This window comes from Cryptotermes secundus, unplaced genomic scaffold (assembly GCF_002891405.2).
Source record: "Cryptotermes secundus unplaced genomic scaffold, Csec_1.0 scaffold708, whole genome shotgun sequence".
NCBI lineage: Eukaryota > Metazoa > Arthropoda > Insecta > Blattodea > Kalotermitidae > Cryptotermes > Cryptotermes secundus.
Window position 1 is genome coordinate 1,720,841 of NW_019726238.1, and position 18,728 is coordinate 1,739,568.

Below are 18,728 nucleotides of genomic sequence, written 5' to 3' on the forward strand. Positions count from 1 at the left end.
TGAGGTCTAATTCCTTATTTGAAATGATTGTTTCCCATTGCTGTATATATTAGGCCAACCTCAGTAATGTACTGAAACGTAAAGCTATCTCTATATCAGGCCATGGAGGCCCGTAGTTTTGTGAGACGAAGAGGCTTCTACATTTTCTAAAGAGTCAGCTCACAGATGACGGTGAGGTTGTTAGTCTTACGCACCGGCTGCTCTTTACTACCCAGGAAGATTCATAGAACTCATTTCTCTTAGCGTCTGATTTGACTCCAGGGCCATAGTGCGGCTGGAAGGATTAAGTAAATTGAAAAACTGCGATGATCTCCTCAGTTTAGTTAACACTTTGCGGACCGCGCACCCTTTAAAAGGTTTTTCACTTTTAAACATGGTGGACCGTTCGTGTGTTAACAGGCTTTTAGAACACGATAAGTTGCAACACACTATACATCGCTCTGGCACCACCTACATTGCACGCAACTGCCTGCAGATGTGTGATAAGACTCTGGAATGTTTAGTTAGCAGTCAGTAACTTGACCTCGCTGTTTACTTAACTGACTATAAAGGAAAATGCTTTGCCTTCTTCAAGCTGTGTGTATCAGCCAGTAGCTAGTGGGGAGAATGGATCAAGGACAAATTCTCTTCCGATGACCTAGCTGACCTGCCTTGTGAGACACGTAGTAATGGATTAATTGTCATTCAGACAGCCACAGTGATGGGGGACAACAAAGAATTGTGGCCACAGACAGTAAAAGTGACAGTAGCTCCGACGATAATGCAGGTAATAACATTGCACATGGTAACATTGTGGGGACAGCAAAAAATCTAAACCCTGATTCAAAATTGAAATACAATCATTTCTGATGAATGTGGCAAAGGCCTGGGCTACAGTCCAGATGGTGGCGGCAGAACCAGGGTCACACAAAGACTTAGTATGACCGGGCGCATCAACTCCCACCCCACAAAGCCTCATGATAACCCCCCAGGGCGACTCTTGAGTGATATGCGGAAAAATACCCTCGTGAAAATTGTGAAGAGTGAACATTCCAAGGGGAAGAATACTTCTAGGCAATGCCGTGTTTGCACAGTTCACAAAAAAAAAAGGAGTATGTCTACATTTGCAAGTTCTGTGTAATGCCACTTCACAAAGGGGAAAGTTTCCAGAAATATCACACCCTCAAGCACTTCTAGGAGCATTGGTAAGTGTTCTCCCAAAATTTCAGTTCAAAAAATTAATTACAAGATTTTATATTAATTTTTAAAGTGAACAGTGCACAAGTTAGGGTAGTATGTTTAAAAATGCCGGTCCCCAGGGTGATTTAAATATTTAAATCACCGGTCCGCGAAGTGTTAAGAAGTAAATTTCTTAACCTTAAGAAATCACATCCATGTTTTCTGTTACTAATCCATAACTTCATCATGAAGAAGGTGCTCCATTTTCTTTATTTGTGTATGGAATTGTGCGTTAAGTTTCAAAATTTAGTTCTGTGGAGATAACTGCACTTCCTGTTAATGTGAGGAGAGTGGGGTGTGTGGGAGTGAACTGTGTGCTGTTTGTGGAGCTACTTGCAAGAGGCTGAGATGCATTAGTGTGCAGTAGTTGTCCATGGAGTGGATGTGTGTTGCCAGCGCTCATCAGGATGTCTCAATTTGAACAGCTGGCAAGCATGAAGTTCTTTTGTAAAGTAGGAAAACCAGCTGCAGAAACTCAAGTAGGCCTTCTTGTGGTTCATGTAGGGAAAGCTCTTAAAGGATCCACTGTGTACGACTACCATAATTGATATCGTTTTTACTAAAAATTATACATAAATTCCCTAAACTTTTGATCCTTTTATTTCTTACTGTAATACGTTCAGTACGCCAGTGCTTTCTCTCTCAGTACATTCTTAACTGGCAAGACAACAGGTCACCGTTTTGCCACACCCTCCGTACTCACCTGATCTCGCACCATGTGATTTCTTTCTCTTTCACTGCTTGAAAGCAACGCTACATGGTCGTAGATTTCAGTCGTCCGAGGAGATCGTCATTGCCACAAGAGACGCCATACAGGAATTTCCTGACAATATGTTTCAGCAATGTTTTCGGCATCTATATCAACGTTGGCAGACTTGCATAGCAGCCAACGGCAACCATTTTGAGGGCCGATGTGGATCTGCATAAGTGTATGCAAAAACCTTGTAATATGATGTGACAAAACCACAGTCCACGAACTTAATGACTCTACCACATAGAATTGTTTTATAGGTAGGCTGTTATGTTGCATTCCATTTCTAAATTCGCATAGCAGTGGAAAAAGAATGTTACTATTATAATCACTGGATGCTGGTACCTCGGATTACATTTTAAATGCCATGATCTTCAGAATGGAATTTAAACAAAACTGAAGGCATGATGATATTTCAGTAAGTACACTACAGAGTAAATTAGTGACTTCACCTCAGTTCAAAACTGAAATGAATAACTCAGTAACCTGTGTAACATTGATTTTCAGGGTTTATCTGATCCTGCATTGCAATACAATGCAGTCACCATCTTCCAGATGTAAAGCCAGACTTTACTCAGTTTGCATCTGTTAATTGTTGTCTGATATATGGGCATGTCCTTTGCTTCAGCATACATTGCAGCTAAACCCTGAGAGCCAAAACTAAACATCGGACACAAACCATGAAAACCAAAAGGCAAGAATTCCACAAAATTTCAGTAGAATATTGTGGGTACAACTTCTAGGTGAATTCTATATGTGGAGAAGGCTACGTGGAAAGAATATTGAATCTTATTGTTAACTGTGATGTATATAAATCTTTGTAGCATTCATAACAGAGAAAACTAAGTATATGTTACTGTCGCATCACCAAAATGCAGGGCAAAATCATGACATAAAGATAGGAAACATGTTTTGAAAATGTGGCGCAGTTCAGATATTTGGGAACGACAATAACAGATCGAAACCTGATTCAGGAGGAAATTAAGAGGCGATTGAACTCGGGTAATGCTTGCTACCATTCAGTCAAGAACCTTTTGTCTCCTCATCTGTTGTCCAAAAACATAAAAATTAGAATATACAAAANGGAGGATGAGGTGGGCAGGTCATGTAGCACGAATGGGGGGGACGAGGAATGCATATAGGATATTGGTGGGAAAGCCAGAAGGAAAGAGGCCACAGGGAAGACCAAGACGTAGGTGGGTGGACAATATTAGAATGGATCTTAGAGAGATAGGATGGGATGGGATGGATTGGATAGATCTGGCTCAGGATAGGGACCAGTGGAGGGCTCTTGTGAACACGGTGATGAACCTTCGGGTTCCATAAAATGCTGGGAAATTCTTGAGTAGCTGCAGAATTGGTGGCTCCTCAAGAAGGGCTCAGCTCCATGAGTAAGTAAGCAAGCATTCATAAAAAGGTTGTCCTTCATTTTAGTTGTTGCATCCCTGATTCACGTCTGTCACATTCAGAATGTCATAATATGTGAATTATTGCTTAATTGAAGGAATAGTTCCTATCTGTTTCATTATCTGATAAGCTTTGAGTTTATTCATCAATATCCCTTTGGTAAGAAAGAAATGTATGCATCCAGATAAAACATTAATATGAAAGAGTCATGAATTTTAATTATTGATCAATGAAACATCTTGTCTATACTGTTAACTGATGGATGAGATGTTCTTAAAGCAAAGAACTGAACTGTCTGTGATTTTATGTTTAATTTTTGAGAATATCACTAATTAACCCTTTAGCTGACAGCAAATCTGCATAAAATTACAATACCTAGCATTCAGGCCATTTCATAGTCTACTGTGATACTTGTTTGTATGTTTAGTTTTTTTTATATATGTTTTCCATAGATTTGTAAATTAACTGCCAATAAAGTTTCTGTGAAATAATTTTTATTACATTGCTAGCTCTCAAGATCCAGTATCTGTATTGAAGCGTGGTTATTGTAGACTGTAGAGACCTTTCTGTGCTGACACCTGTCACAAATTTATTTTGCTGTCCCACCAAATGTAATGAATGGTCTAACACGAACACTGAATTTGAAAGACGGTAGAGGAAACAGTTGTGCCCTGCTTAAAGATGGTATATTAACCCAGAGGGACAGAGAAACTGCTGAATAGCTTTTATTTGTGATAGTATGCACCACAGTTTGATTCACATACCTATCAAATGTCAGCTATGTGCACACAACAGTAGAGCAAGCTGTTTTTTCCATGTGTCTGGCAGCTGACGCAAGAGCAGTGACATCACACATCAACAGTAGGTGGTTGTCACGTGGCATGTATTTTCTTCATGTCTGTCAGCTTGTGCATGTGTGGTGACATTACACAGCAACAGTGGGTAAGGGTCATGTGATATGTGTTGACTGTTGGTCGATATCCGCCCCTTGGCTCTATAAGTTAACAGAATTCCTGAGCTGGCAGATAGAGATAGTAGCGGTAGAAACATGGAAGCAGAGAGAATTTTAACTAGAAGTGACAGCGAGTGACAAAGTGATAGAGTTACGAAGAAAGATATGAGGAACAGCTATAAGAACAGTTACGATGTACGAGGGGGTACCCACAAGAAACCGAACTTATTTTTTTTTTCAATTTATTTATTCAAATTTTAAGCACAAACCTTCAATCCCCTTCAAAGTACTCTCCACTTACACTAATACACTTGTCTAGTCTTTTATTCCATTTTTCAAAACATTGTCTAAATTCATCTTTTGAGATGCTTGAAAGCGCCTCCGTCACTTTTTTCCTTTACCTCAGCAACATCAGCAAAACGCTGAAAAAAAATTTTTATCATTTCGGGACTCTTTTTTCAAAGCACAGCATGCTTCCACGCGACCTTGTTTTTGTTCAGCAGTCAGCAGTCATGGCACGAATTTCGCAGCCACCCTTTTCATTCCCAAATCTTGTGTCAAAATTCGCTGAACTGAGCTCCAAGTCACTCCCGACAGCTCCACAATTTCTTCAATGGTCCGTCNTGTACGCCGTTTTTAACATTTCAAGAGTTTCTGTTCCACTTTTCCCGAGCAAAAAGCAGAATTTCACCGCCGCACGCTGTTCACGAAAATCAGCCATTGCAAAAACGACGATCACACAAAACAGTTGTCACTATAAACTCTGCCGAAACTAGTCCTTACCTTCTGAAGCAACGGTAGTCGGCTTATCGACTCAGGAATGTTAGCTCTATGTGCTCATAGCGGCAAAACGCGGTACTACAAAAGCTCTGCCCACAAAAAAATTAGTTCAGTTTGTTTTGGGTACCCCATCGTATAGTTACTAATAGGCCAGAAGTGGCTGCAGTACAAGGGACTTAGTCCCACCCCACTAGCAATAAAAAAATAGATTTATGAGACAGAAACAGTAGCAGCAGAATCATGCAAACAGAGTCAAGTGCATCCAGGAGGTCACCCTATGAGGATTTGAAGTGTGATTTGAAGGCTTTGTTTATGTGTGTGATTTAGTGAGACTGTTATAGTTCCTGTGTTTAAATTGTGGTACCAAGAGAGGACCAGTGTGTGTGTGTGTAAATCAGTGATAGCACTGTATTTAAGTGTGTAACCAAACTGCTAATATATCCAATCATCCAAACTAGGACCCCGTCATTTTCATCGCATGTACCACCCTACACATGACAATAATATTTACCAGCAGAAAATCATGGACACATCATTGCATAACATTCAATCAATCTTATGGTAGACCATACACCAATTTGTCACAGAACTTAAGGGCAAGCAATGTTCAGTGGTTATAAGGGGCAGATGATTAAATTCTGTGTAATATAATGTTGGTGGCTGGCTTTTAACTGGGGGTAGGGGGTATTATTATAAATATTTTACGTTATTGAGACTTAACCTGTTAAAATGTTGTAAGAGTTAGCTAGATACTACATTACTGCCACTGAGGTCATTATAAAAGACATTATTTCCAAAAGAGTTTATGGATTCATGAAATAAAATATTCTGTATATAAGTCCAAATGCACAGCACTTAACATTTCTATAAACGTTTTTCTTCACACTTTGTGACAATGCTCAATTAGAAGTTTTGATTTATGGTAAATACAAAAACATGGGTTTGTAGACAGGCTGATTTTGCACTTTGAGCACATACATTTGAGAGTCATGCCCAAAGTCCTCATTATGTGTGGAGAATGTGGATTTAATATTAGAAGAGAATCGGATTTGTGAATTGCTATAATAATTTGGAGTATATTTTTGTAAATGTGAACACATTTACCTTGAATAGTGAAAGATGATAAGTTAGTTCATCACAGTGATACAAAAACTAAACAATTTCTTGCAAGGAAAGAATGAGACACCACAAAAATATGTTGGCAAGATTATGGTTTTGTGTTGTAGATCTGATGTTGGAATTCATTTCATGAATGTCTAAGGTCATTATTGAATTCTGCAAAGAACTCATGGTCAGTGATAACACTTCATGTTGTTTGCCTCTCTTTTTAAGGTCAAAGTTTTCTATTTATGCACAAATAATCATGTGATATGAATGTCTAAATAATTGTATTGCATTTTTAAATTTAATAGTTGTGGTGTGTAACTGTTGACTAAATTTCACTCTCATTAATTAAAGATTCTTAAAAAATTTCATTAATATTCAGGTGGTCCACCAAAGAAAATTCTTGCAGTAAGTGCTCTGCGGCCCAAGAGTATTGGAACCACTGCTATGTAGGATTAAGAAAGGTCTGCTTGATGCCACCACCAAAAAGCTGACATGATAATGGAACTGAGGGTCAGGCAGATGCATGAAACTTCTATTTTTATAAGCTCAACCAGCCACAACAAAGTCCAAATCTTGACCATGTCTCATGTTCTTGAGTAAATTAACATGCAAAACATGTTTTCCAGCAATGAAGAAATTGCAAATAATACAGGGTAGGTTAACTTATGAGAAATGTCTTAGCATGCACACATCCAGTGCTTGTTACCACTCTGACTGCAGATGCTAGTAAGGAGTGCTGAATGAATGTATAAGGGGTGGGCCTTCTCGGCCCTGTAAGTAAAAGCAGAGAGAAGTAATATATATTCACATTTTGTTATCAGAGAGAAGGTTGAAATCATGTTAAGAAATATGATAGTAAATCCTTAAAAACCATTGCAAATTTAAACTATTCTGAATAACAGTAACATCAGAATTAGTCATGTAGAAATGAGCAACTTCAGAGAATTCTTCCTACTATTTAGTTCAGAATATTGTCTTCCTGTCTCCTACATAAAAATGTAGACACGAAAATATAAGACTACAGTTGTAAGTTTTCTTTTGTACAGATATGAAATTTGGTCTCTGCCAATTATGGAAACACAAGTGTTACTCGATATATCCTTAATATGTTGTGGTAGATTATTATAGACCTTTGTTCCTAAACAGTAAACTCCCTTTTGGTATTTACTCAAATTTACAACAGGCTGATGGAGATTATTTTGCTGTCTGGTATTTATTCTATGAATCTCAGAATTTACTACCACATTATCACTTTTCCTGGATAGTCTCTTTCCAAAAACAGAAGATCACATTAAGTGGAGAAACTGTTTTGGAAGAGACTGTGGACCTGTCGCCTGACAGATTACTGATGATGATGATGATGATGATTCCGATATATTAAACACTTTATATAAATCAAACTCTTGGGTACTCGGGTTAACTGTGCAAATCATTAATAACTTTTCTATATCAAAAGTAAACTTAGTTGGAAAGGGCAACATCAAAGCGATTTCGTTCGTACAAAATTTCATGGGTGGGAACGGCGCATACACAATACAAACAATTCAGTATTATGGAACAGCTACTTTGTTTTAAATTATAAGCAACACATGACCTTCCTACATATACGCTCACATAACTGCATGTTTGTAAGGTTTGTTTGCATGTAAGTCCAATATATTCGCACAATTGGTCACAGTGAACCGGAAAAGCCGAATAGTTGACTTATCAGTACGCATGCGCCGACGGAAGTGTGGAAGCCATCGCCCTAGTTAACGGTAAGTGAAGAGAGATAACTTAAAATAGAGGAATTTGTGAGAAGTAAAGCCTTCTTCAGAAATTGAAAATAAGAAAAACTTAGTTACTGTAATAAGGGCGAGAATGTCGTACCGGTGTTAAAACGAAAGAGTATTTAATGTCAAGACATGGCGATGTAATTAGTGTTAAAAGCAAGCCGAGTGTTTCAAGCAAACAAGTTCGGGTGAAGCCTTTGCCAACGGAGTAGGATATAAGACCTTTCAAGGTACTGTACAGAGTTACATATTTGTTAAGCTAATACTGTTTTACTAAATATATATATCTTTGCTCAAGTGGACTAATTAAAACATAAGTTAGAGAGCTGGTGTTTGACTCTTAGAATCTGTTATTAAGTGTGCAAAGTATCCATGTTCCGTATTTGCATGACAATTTTAATCATCATTAATTATGGTTTTCAATGTTTAACCCACTTTGAGGTGTTGCTTGATTTATGGTACAACTGATTTGCTTCGATGATAGGTTAGATGTCATTATCATGGCATCGCGATCAGAGATCCAATGAAACAACTGTCATCCATGAAGTCCACTTCCACAAGTTAATGATTTGTGATAATCACAGGACACTATGTGAAACATACAGCAGACAGATCCACATGTGAAGAAAGTGGTTTCTGTTCAAAAGTTATACTTGGTGGTGTGACATGAGTACTAGCGAAGTACATGTATTTATTTTTATGATAGGAATTGCCCCCAGCCGTTGCACGTAACTAAAATTACGATTGAATTGCAACAATATTTTTTAATAATAAATTAGATCCTTAACATGTTTCAGCCAATGATTGGCATCATTGGAAGGTGACAGCATTTCAAAGGAAATGCTTTACCTGTATTACATACTGTAAGGGTTAAAGCACTAGTATTAAAAAATATTTTGTTAAAAATAATACAGTTTTTTGAATTATTAGAATCTTGCTGTGAATCCCACTGATGGTCATGTTTTTTGCACATACATATGTAAAATATATATCTGTACATGTAAAAACAAATATAGAACTAATCAGTTCAGGAACACAGCCGTCAGTGGGACTAGTAGCAAGATTCTAATCAATAAATTTTTTTTTTTTGTTTTTTATACTCTTAATGAAATTCCACATAACCTGAACACTTCTGTTTTGACCAAATTTCTGTATAATGGAGGTACTTAGAGATAAAACAGTATTGTACAGTACATACCTCTTGTATTTTTAATTAACTTAAAAAGTTAAATTCATGTTACATGTGGCATATTTGCTCAAAGCAAGAACTGTAGAGGCAGAGACACAGCCTTTGCTAGGTAATGCCCGCAAACAATAGAAGAAGTGTCACGATATGTGATGCATACAGCTGTTGCTATGGAGTTAATGGGTAAGCACGTACGGTGACTTCACACAACCATAGAAGAGGTGTTGCAAGTGAATTTCTCTGTGAGCCTGCACCAAGGCTATACGATTCGACCAACTGGGTTCAGTTCAGAGAGTGAGTGCAGTGCTGTAGTGGTGTGTTAACCAGCGGACAATGGAAGCGGAAGAATCTCCATTGCTAAGATTTGTTACCAAGAAACGGCTAGTGAAAACACTGCAAAGTAATAGCCATTGCGGAGAGCTGTTACCAAGTAAAAACTAGTGAAAGACTGAGGAGCATTAGTATGGAGTGATCTGTAGGGTGGAAATCAGCAATGGTGGTATAGTTATTTGTAGTTATGACCTGTATGTGGTCAATAAATCCAATCATTCAATCCTAAAGCTGTCTATAAGTCATGAACACCCCAAATATATGACAATATCTACATTATGATGTTACTGAGTGGTCTGTACTTTTCATTCTTTTGTGTTATTTCTGTTTATTTTGTGACACTGTTTCTGTATCAAGACATTTGTGTCAAATTGAATGATAGTTGGTGTTTAATGGATTGAAAATTATTTTGAATGAATGAATGTATAAGGGGTGGGCCTTCTCGGCCCTTGCACCACAACCTACAGTGATCTCTTGTGCTTCCCCTTTTGGTTATCCCCTCAGCAATTCTGCACTTCAAATGAAGCGTAGGATTTTGTACATGGGGGCGTCGAAATAGTCACTTGGTTCCATAAAGTAATGACTCAAGTGACGTAATCTTAAATAAGCTAAGGCTTCACATTCACACAGGATATGTGAGAACAAATTATTTTGAAGGAAGTGGTCATGTTACTGTCCTCTTAATGAGGTGTTGGGATTGATAGAAGCCACAAATAACCTCTGGATAGATGGAGTTTCAGCTGAGATTTGAACTGAGGTCCTCCCAGTGCTGCACCAGCCTGATCAGTGTGTTGTTGTTTGTGATTGTGAGATGAATGTTGCTTTCCAGATGCATTTTAGGAAGTGCAGCAATAAAGTTATGTCAACACAAAACAAATATTTTAGCAGATTTTTCTGTTAAAATATTTTTTTATCCATATTAAACAATTTCAGTGTACTGGAGCAAAGTCACTGTTCTATGGGACAGAGCCTTATTCAAATGAAGAGATGTTTGTTTTTAACCAGGTTATGTTTTAGGCACATACTGTAATACTTTTATTTTTTTCATTCAGTAATAGTGGGATAATTCAGTAAAGTGGTCACCAGCCATTAAGTTACGTGGTGGATGTGCCTACTGAACAAATTCCACCTACCATTAACAGAGCTACAGTACTCTTTAAAAATATATGAAATTTTGAAGCATATATTCAGCATGGTTATGATATATGTTATATTGTGACAACCAAATTTTTAACATAGTTGATTATCAGTTCAGTATACCAGCTGTGCAGATTAATTTTATTTAGACAGCCCGGAGGTCATAATCATCCAAATGATGAATTTATTTGGAACCTGTGTTGTTCTTGGATATATCCCATTATCATTGAGAGCAGTCAAGGTTATCTTTATGCCTAAACTTGAGTATAGTTTGTAAGATTTGAGGCTTTCATGGCGGTGACTATGAAGAAAGCAGTCTTCTGGGATTTGCCACTGTGTATATGTGGTGTTAACCGACGTTTCGGAGGAACATCGGTTAACACCGCATATATACGGTGCCAAATCCCAGAAGACTGCTTTCTTCTGAGTATAGTTTGTTCAGGTGAAATCCTTTCATACCATCATCCTTGTCTTTTCTTTTGAAAATACTGGAGAGGCTGATGGACTTATGTATAAAAGGTGCTATCAGAAATTTCCCGGACTAGGTAGAAAAGAAATGCTGGCTTAACTTACTCAATTTTAGCTGCCATCTCCTTCAAAGTAGTCTTGGGAATGTATACACCAATCCCACCATTTTTTCCACATTTCAAAAGTCATTGCGTTTGGATGTCAGACATTGTTTCAAAACGTCCTTTCAGTTTGGGAAACAGAACAGAATCACAGGGTACGAAGTCTAGAAAGTAGGGAGGATGGGGAACGATAACCATGTTGTTAGTCAGAGGCTCCGTGGTTTTCAGGGATGTGTGGGTGGGTGTGTTGTGCTGAAAGAGCCAGTTATGCTTGTGCCAAAGATCTTGTTTTNGTTTTTTTTTTTTTTTTGGTTTTTTTTTCTTCACATTTTCTCTCAGGCATCTCAAAATGTCAGTAAAATTCAGAGTTTGCCCTAGTGTTAGGAGGAACAAATTCGCAGTGGATGGTCCCCTTCATGTCAAAAAAAAGCAATGAACATGCTCTTTGTTTAACTTTGTGGAACCTTCATGAGATATGCATCAGTATACGTACCAGACGGGCAAGTCCGTGGTGACCACTCTCCACAGTTTTGTTTATAAGATAGAGCACTCAGGGCTGGGCTTGAGTTGGGAGCTTTTCAGGACATTGAGGGTGCTGCATTTGGTAATACCACCTTTAAGTCCATATGTAGGGCAGCTAAGGAGCAACAACTACCCATCACCACAGGAAACATGGACGCATAGGCAAGGGCATATCCCAAAAATTGAATTTACGGACAGAAGCACAGCAGTTTTAGAATCACCTGAAGATGACCTGTGCTGGTTATAGCATGTAGTGTGCATACGGCAGTGGTGCAGAAGAGATTTTAGCGTTTAAAACTTTCAAAGATTTAAAAAAAAAACATTTTGCATGAGAGACAGATAACAACTAACAAGGATAAATAAGGGATGGAGCATAATGTAATGAGATGGGTCCATGCCGTACCCAGTAGTTGACAGATTGTGATGGCCCAAATGAGCTGTATGATGAGGGTGTCTGCAGGGAGGAGTCCTGTCCTCCCTGTTGTGGAGCCTCGATGGAACCCTTGTAATCCTTAGCAAAGAAAGTCTATATGCGCAAGGCTGTTCAAATGACTTCAGTCTTGTTGATAACTGGAAAATTTCCAAGTACTGTTTCAGAGCTCATAGATTGTCCCTGAGTGTACTATGAAGATGGTTCAGGGCAAAGGAACTGTCTGTTGTTCCTGGTGATAAGATGAAACCTATGCTCTTCACTGGGAAAAGAAGGTAGAACAGTTCATGAAACCCACTGTGCTGAACACAATGCTGCAAACCACTGGGTCATTGAAGTATCTAGGGTTTATCCTGGATGCTAAGATGACTTGGAGGGAGCATGTGAAACGGTCAGTAAAGCTTGACTGGGTGATAGGACCCTTGGTGAGACCTGGGGTCACGAACCTAAAACTGTACATTGGCAGGCTTAGCGTTATTGATATGTGACTGGATATACGACATGCTCGGATCTTTGCCTGGCTAATGGAATCAGATCATGTCTCTCTGGCCTGGTACAGGGATAGCTTTACCCCTTTTTTTTGTTACATATTTCGCATCTCTTTTGTACATTTCTTTTTCTGCAGTTTCGTCCTCATGCCTTCGTTGGGAGTTAGTACGTAATAATGACGCTGAAAAGTCTGGCTATGATGGCTATGAAAGATGTCAGAGTAACGGTCATAATTTTTATTCAAGGTAACATGGGTGCTTGAGAGAGGGGGCAGATAAAACCTAACTTCAGTTAAGGTTGGAATAGGTCCCGTATCCGTCAGCTACTTCTCTGTCAAGGCACATTGGTGTGAACGTACAAGTTTTACGAATGCCTCGTGGGTGGCTGGTCTTGGCATACAATATGCGGACCACTTCCGGATTAAAAGACTCCAAGAAGTACAAGTCGGCTGTTGTATGTAGTATAGTATCACATTATAAATTGTTGCATAGACCGCCGCATTATGCAGTGCGGTCGTCTTGAAGCTTCCCTCAAATTGTTCAGCCACCCAAACGGGACAAGCGGACGCACGCGGCCAGGCGTTAGACCGGAAACTCTCAGATGATCGCACTGCATATCACAGATGATTTATGAGTGTGGTGGATGTAATTCTGTTCATTGTGCTGATAAACCATACAAAATGTATACTGTTGATGCCAACCTAATTCTGCGCGAACAGTCAGCTTTCTGACGATTCGATTAACGAATGGATATAAATATAACTGGACGTAGGGTTGGGCATAAATGTAAATGTAACTTTAACTGAGTTGTGAATAGCCATGGAAAATTAATCTTAACGGAAACCTTTAGACACGGGAGTTACGTGGTACGAAGGAAATGCAAACGTTGTATATATCAGATTTGAGGCTTTCACGGCGGTGACTATGAAGAAAGCAGTCTTCTGGGATTTGGCACCGTGTATATGTGGTGTTAACCGACGTTTCGGAGGAACGTATCGCCTCCATCTTCAGGGTAGAAGGAAAAAATAAATCCGCAAGCGAAGAGACCGTGAGAACCGGTAAAAGTCTCACGGTCTCTTCGCTTGCGGATTTCTTATATTTTCCTTCTACCCTGAAGATGGAGGCGATACGTTCCTCCGAAACGTCGGTTAACACCACATATACACGGTGTCAAATCCCAGAAGACTGCTTTCATCATGTATATCGTATCAGTATGAAACCTTACTATTGAATCCACTGCTGTTTTAAAGGCTTGAAAGTCTATTACCGTGGAGGAGCAGATATTTGAAGTACGTACCATTTGGAACCATCATTTAGTAGACGGATCTTAGTTCACGGTCGGCTGCTGGTATTTCGACCAAGACGGTGGACTCCAGGGGGTCAGTGTAGTCGATCCACACCAACGACAGGCATTCTGTTGACCAACGCATCCAGAACATCCCTGGGCTCGCTTAGCCTTCTGTTCAGTGGGTACCAGGGGGATCTTTCCGCGAGGGTAAAGAGGCCGAGACATGAAACTTAGGGCCCCCATACACACAGTTTGGCCTCCAGTTCGGCCTGCACAGTTGAAGACTGAAAGGCAAAACTGACGTGTGTGGTGCGGCCGGCCGGCCAATCGTTTGGGCTGTTGGCCTGTGGGAAACCCGTCAGTCTGTCAGTTCTGCCTGCAGGAACGTAGCACGTGACGTGTGTGACTCAACATTATAGGCTGGAAGACCGTGATTGTGGCATGAAGCCTGCCGCTTTATCTGCGCGTGTATGGGGAGGAAAAGGAGGGGGTAAACTGTCACAGTTTTGCCTGTAAGGTCGATCGGAAGGCCAAACTGTGTGTGTATGGGGGGCCTTAGCAGTGACATCCATTTGTCCTAGTGCCTAGGTTAAGAATGAGCGATGAGTGGAGCTGCTTGTGTACCTCCACACTCCCATGCGTTTTCGAGGCTTGTTGCTTAATTAAGCGAAGGAACAGCGTATACATTTTACCGGCTTACGATGAACATCACATTCATCTTCTAACATTTGTCCTCACTTCGTCATAACCATCATCTCCGACTTGATGAGAATTAACCCCTGTAGTTGTTATGCTGTTAAAGTGAAAAACGATCATTACTCCAGCGTAACATGCATCAGATTTATCTTATATCTTGGATATAATGCTATGTAGACCGTTGAAGTCAGTTGACGTTTCGGAGGAACATGTTACATCCATCTTCTGGGCTGAAGAGTAAGCCAAGCAAGAAACCAGCTCGAAGCAGGTAGCGGACTACACGACATATACCTCAGAAGATAGGACTCCTTTCGAAACTGCCTCAAAGCAGAGTATAATACCGACAGAATATACGATAGCCGTCGGTGAAACTGTAGGCGATTCACAAGAACTGAATTTACAGCCCCCCCGCCTGTTCACATTAAGGAGTCCAAGTGGGTCCACTCGGCACGGCGGCCACTGATTGGCCTATTGTACCTGCTCCGGGTGATTATGATGAAGGAGAATTTGGTGGGATGAAGATTGGCAGGGAAAAACGAAGTACTTGGAGAAAACCCGCCCCAGCTCCACTTTGTCCACCACATAGCGCGGCCCGTGTTGACATTAATGTTTGCCACTTTTATTTTCAGGCATTGAAAATATTTAGGATTACGAATGTCGAATCAAGTTTATGTTAAGTGTGTAGTATAGTGCTTGAGGGAGGGAAAGCGTAACCCACTAAAGAGGTTGCTGTATGTAACTCCATTTGTACGTTTGATATGGTTTTTGAATAAACAGTGATTATTCCCTACACAACATTAAGCAGGTTGGCTTTGTAAATGGAGACGTCGATTTTGTAAAGCAGACCGCGATGTTTTAAATATTACGTAGATGCCAAGGAGTTGAGTATGTTTGCATTTTAATTTGTTCTGCCCGCCTCCAAACGTTGGACCGTCCGTTCACGTCGAACCATCAGCTGTAGGCACTAGGCATGCAGCTCTGTTGGACACATGACTTCCTGATGTTGCCGTTTTGCACACAGTTCATAAACGACCACAGTGCATGGATAAGTGATCTTTCGTTGTGGCTCTCAAGCATCCATTATCGATTTATTGTATATGACGTCAATGCGAACGTTTGCATAGGTAGTGTTGAAAGGTTCGTTTAGTTTCCTGCTCTCATACGGGAAATATATCTAGTTCTTTTACAGCTCAGTCAATGACTGTCTACAGGCTCCGTGGTTCGATTTCCGGCATATATTCCTTTGGCATCCACGTCCGGACCGGCTTGCGAGCCAACCTAGCTTCCTATACCATGTGTCCTATGTATGTGCAGTAGAGGTTAGTAATAAAAATTGTAAAAAGGATGGTGACGGGGGGCATGATAGGGCCTGTGGCCATTCTAAACGTTTTACGATCTAATCTGAAGTCCCATAATGTAAGGTCATCGCGTTACCTAACCGAGGGACTGAGAAACACACGAAGTGAAACGCCATAATCTCTTATATGTCATACGGAGGAAGTTGGTATAAGCGATATTTCATCGGACTTGTTCACATACGGGAGTTTTCCGTTTCGAATATTCACCGAGATTATCATGGCCGAGGTTTTTGTGGTTTCCCTCAGTCGGCCCATGCGAATTCTGGGGTAGTACCTCTAGTTAGACCACCACCGCCTCCTTCCACATCTTTTCCGACCCAGTCACCCTACGGTTTGTTGCTACATAGTCTGACAGCGTCGGTAAATAAATCATAAATAAAAATATGATGCTTCACTTCTGTGCCGCCTCGGCCCTTTCTTTTCAGCTTACGTCGCATTTTGTGAGGCATCAGAGACTAAGTTTTAGTCCACATATTTGATATATTTGCACAGTAACCATGTTGACAGGAATCGACTGATTCAGTAATTAGTCAGTTGAAGTGACTCATTTTATGCAATTCGTAGAATGATGATTTGTTGTAAAAAGGAATTCGTTTGTTCTTAAAGATGTTCACATTCCCGCAGCCTTATGATACAACAGCTTAAGCAGTCGTTAGTGAGTTATTCGATCAAGTTCCTCTAATTTTTATCGCCCATGGATTTCTTGGTAACTTTTTATGTCATCCTTAAAACTACGTTATGTGTTGTGACGTGCAAAACGTAGCTCTTTGCATCGAGTCTTAAGGCGGCCGCACACCAACTGCGTCAAGACAAGCATCAAGACATGAGACAAAAGATGCAGTCTTGATTCATTCGTGATTCGTCAGCATCATGACTCAGACAGGTGTGTGACGGTTTTCATAATCTCATTCGTTTCAACTGTGTTCCTTTCTTTGCGTCATGTTGCAGACGTGTCTTGACGCATGCCGGTGTGCGGCATACTTTAGATTTTGTACATGGTGCGCAGTGGCTGCAAATAGCGTCTGCGGCTTTAGAGATTTTTTTAATGGCCACATTGTGGTACTTGGTACATATACCTTTCTCAGCGATACTTAATTGTTTCGATGTTTTAAGTATATTGTGTGCATGTATGGTATAGTGTTGTGGGCTAGTTGCTGTTGGCAAACGCAAATAAATTGTCTTTAGACGTACAAGATTGGACTGCGATACGTCATTGAAGACATCCGCTTAGAAGACCGAGGGGATGAGACGGTAACGTCATGATTGGCAACGTCAGTGTACGTTGTAATGATAGGAGGTGAATGGAACTAGCCCAGGATCATGACCAGTGGTGCACTGTATTACTGTAGGTTCGAGTTCTTCCACCGTTGTTAGTTAATTACTAAAATGTCGACACTGTAGTAACCTTAAAACGAATGAAGTTGATAGTTAATAATATAAGGTGTTCCATTCAAACCTCCCACATTTTATCAGATCTTAGAACAGAAAGGAAAATGAAGCTACAGGATATACAGGAACTAAAAAAAAATTACAAGTATTACGTTTTTGGACATTATCCATCGTCTTGTCTATTTTATATTATATTTTTTATAGACAAGACGATGGATAATGTCCAAAAACATAATATTTGTAGCAATATACCATCGTCACAAACTTTTAGATCTTAATCATAAAATTTTATTTGACACACTAACAAACCTCTACATGTGCACAATTTGTAGCACGAACAATACCCAATCTGTATTCAGTTTCTTGCCACGTTCTTTCCAGCATGTCCATTGGTACAGTAGCAACCGTTTCACGGATGCGGACTCGTAGATCTGGGAGGTCATTCACTGGAGGCACGAACACACGGTCCTTCACGTAACCCCAGAGGAAGAGATCGAGTGGAGTGAGACCCGGTGAACGTGGTGGCCACCGAATTGGTCCGCCACGTCAAATTCAGCCATCTTGGAAGGTGGCATTGAGGGACCTCCGAGCAACCTGATCCCAATGTGGGGGGTGCTCCTTGTTGGAAGGTTATGTTAGGCTGCAGGTCGGCTACTTGGGGATACAGGAACTGTTATAACATGTCAAGGTATACATGGCCAGATACTGTAGCTTCACCGAAGAAAAAAGGAAATAAATTTCTTTGAGTTTTTCTTTCATCTAGTGTTAATTATAATTTATCAAAATTTGTTCCCAATTATTAATTAAAATGTGAGAGGTTTGAACGGAACACACTGTATTTGACTTCGAAAGTCAGTCTTAAATTGAAAACTTGAAACATGCACGATCGTGGTAGGGGAAATCGTGTCTTCTGGAGCTGTTGGCTTCCAGAGTCGGTGGATTTTGCTGGCTGCTTCAAGCGTCGCTGTAACTGCCAATCTCCCAATGCCATGTTTCAGTAACATGACAGCAGAGCGGCCTCCGTAGTCTAGGGGTAACGTTCCCACCTCGTGACTCAAGGTACGCGGGTTCAAACCCGGGAGGGACTTTAAGCCGTGGGTCCCGTGTCGTAGCTTTACGGCACGTAAAAGAACCTCATGTCCCAAGGGGATCTCTGAGCGAAATTCAGGACATTTCCCGCCCAACAGTAGTCTCTAACTCCTCTGGTAGATGGGGGAAGTATCGAGATACCGCTGAGCCAGTAGAGGCCGAACTCGCTGGCTGGGTCGGGACTGATGTCACGCACCAGTACCGGTAGGGTATAGAGACTGGTAGAATATCACAGGGGAACGCACAATGGACCAATATC

At 40.4% G+C, this 18,728-nt stretch overlaps 1 protein-coding gene across 2 annotated transcripts in view; it reads left to right on the top strand.

Annotated features, from left to right (window-relative positions):
• The first annotated feature begins 7,894 nt into the window (after positions 1-7,894).
• LOC111864108 (ras-related protein Rap1) overlaps positions 7,895-18,728 on the top strand; it is a 37,287-nt gene continuing 26,453 nt past the window's right edge. Inside the window, exon 1 of one of the 2 annotated variants that reach the window (XM_023851137.2) lies at positions 7,895-7,972. The gene's annotated coding sequence lies outside the window, so the exon portion shown is untranslated. Of the gene's footprint in view, positions 8,218-18,728 lie in introns of both variants that reach the window. The other variant, XM_023851136.2, reaches the window with a different exon arrangement.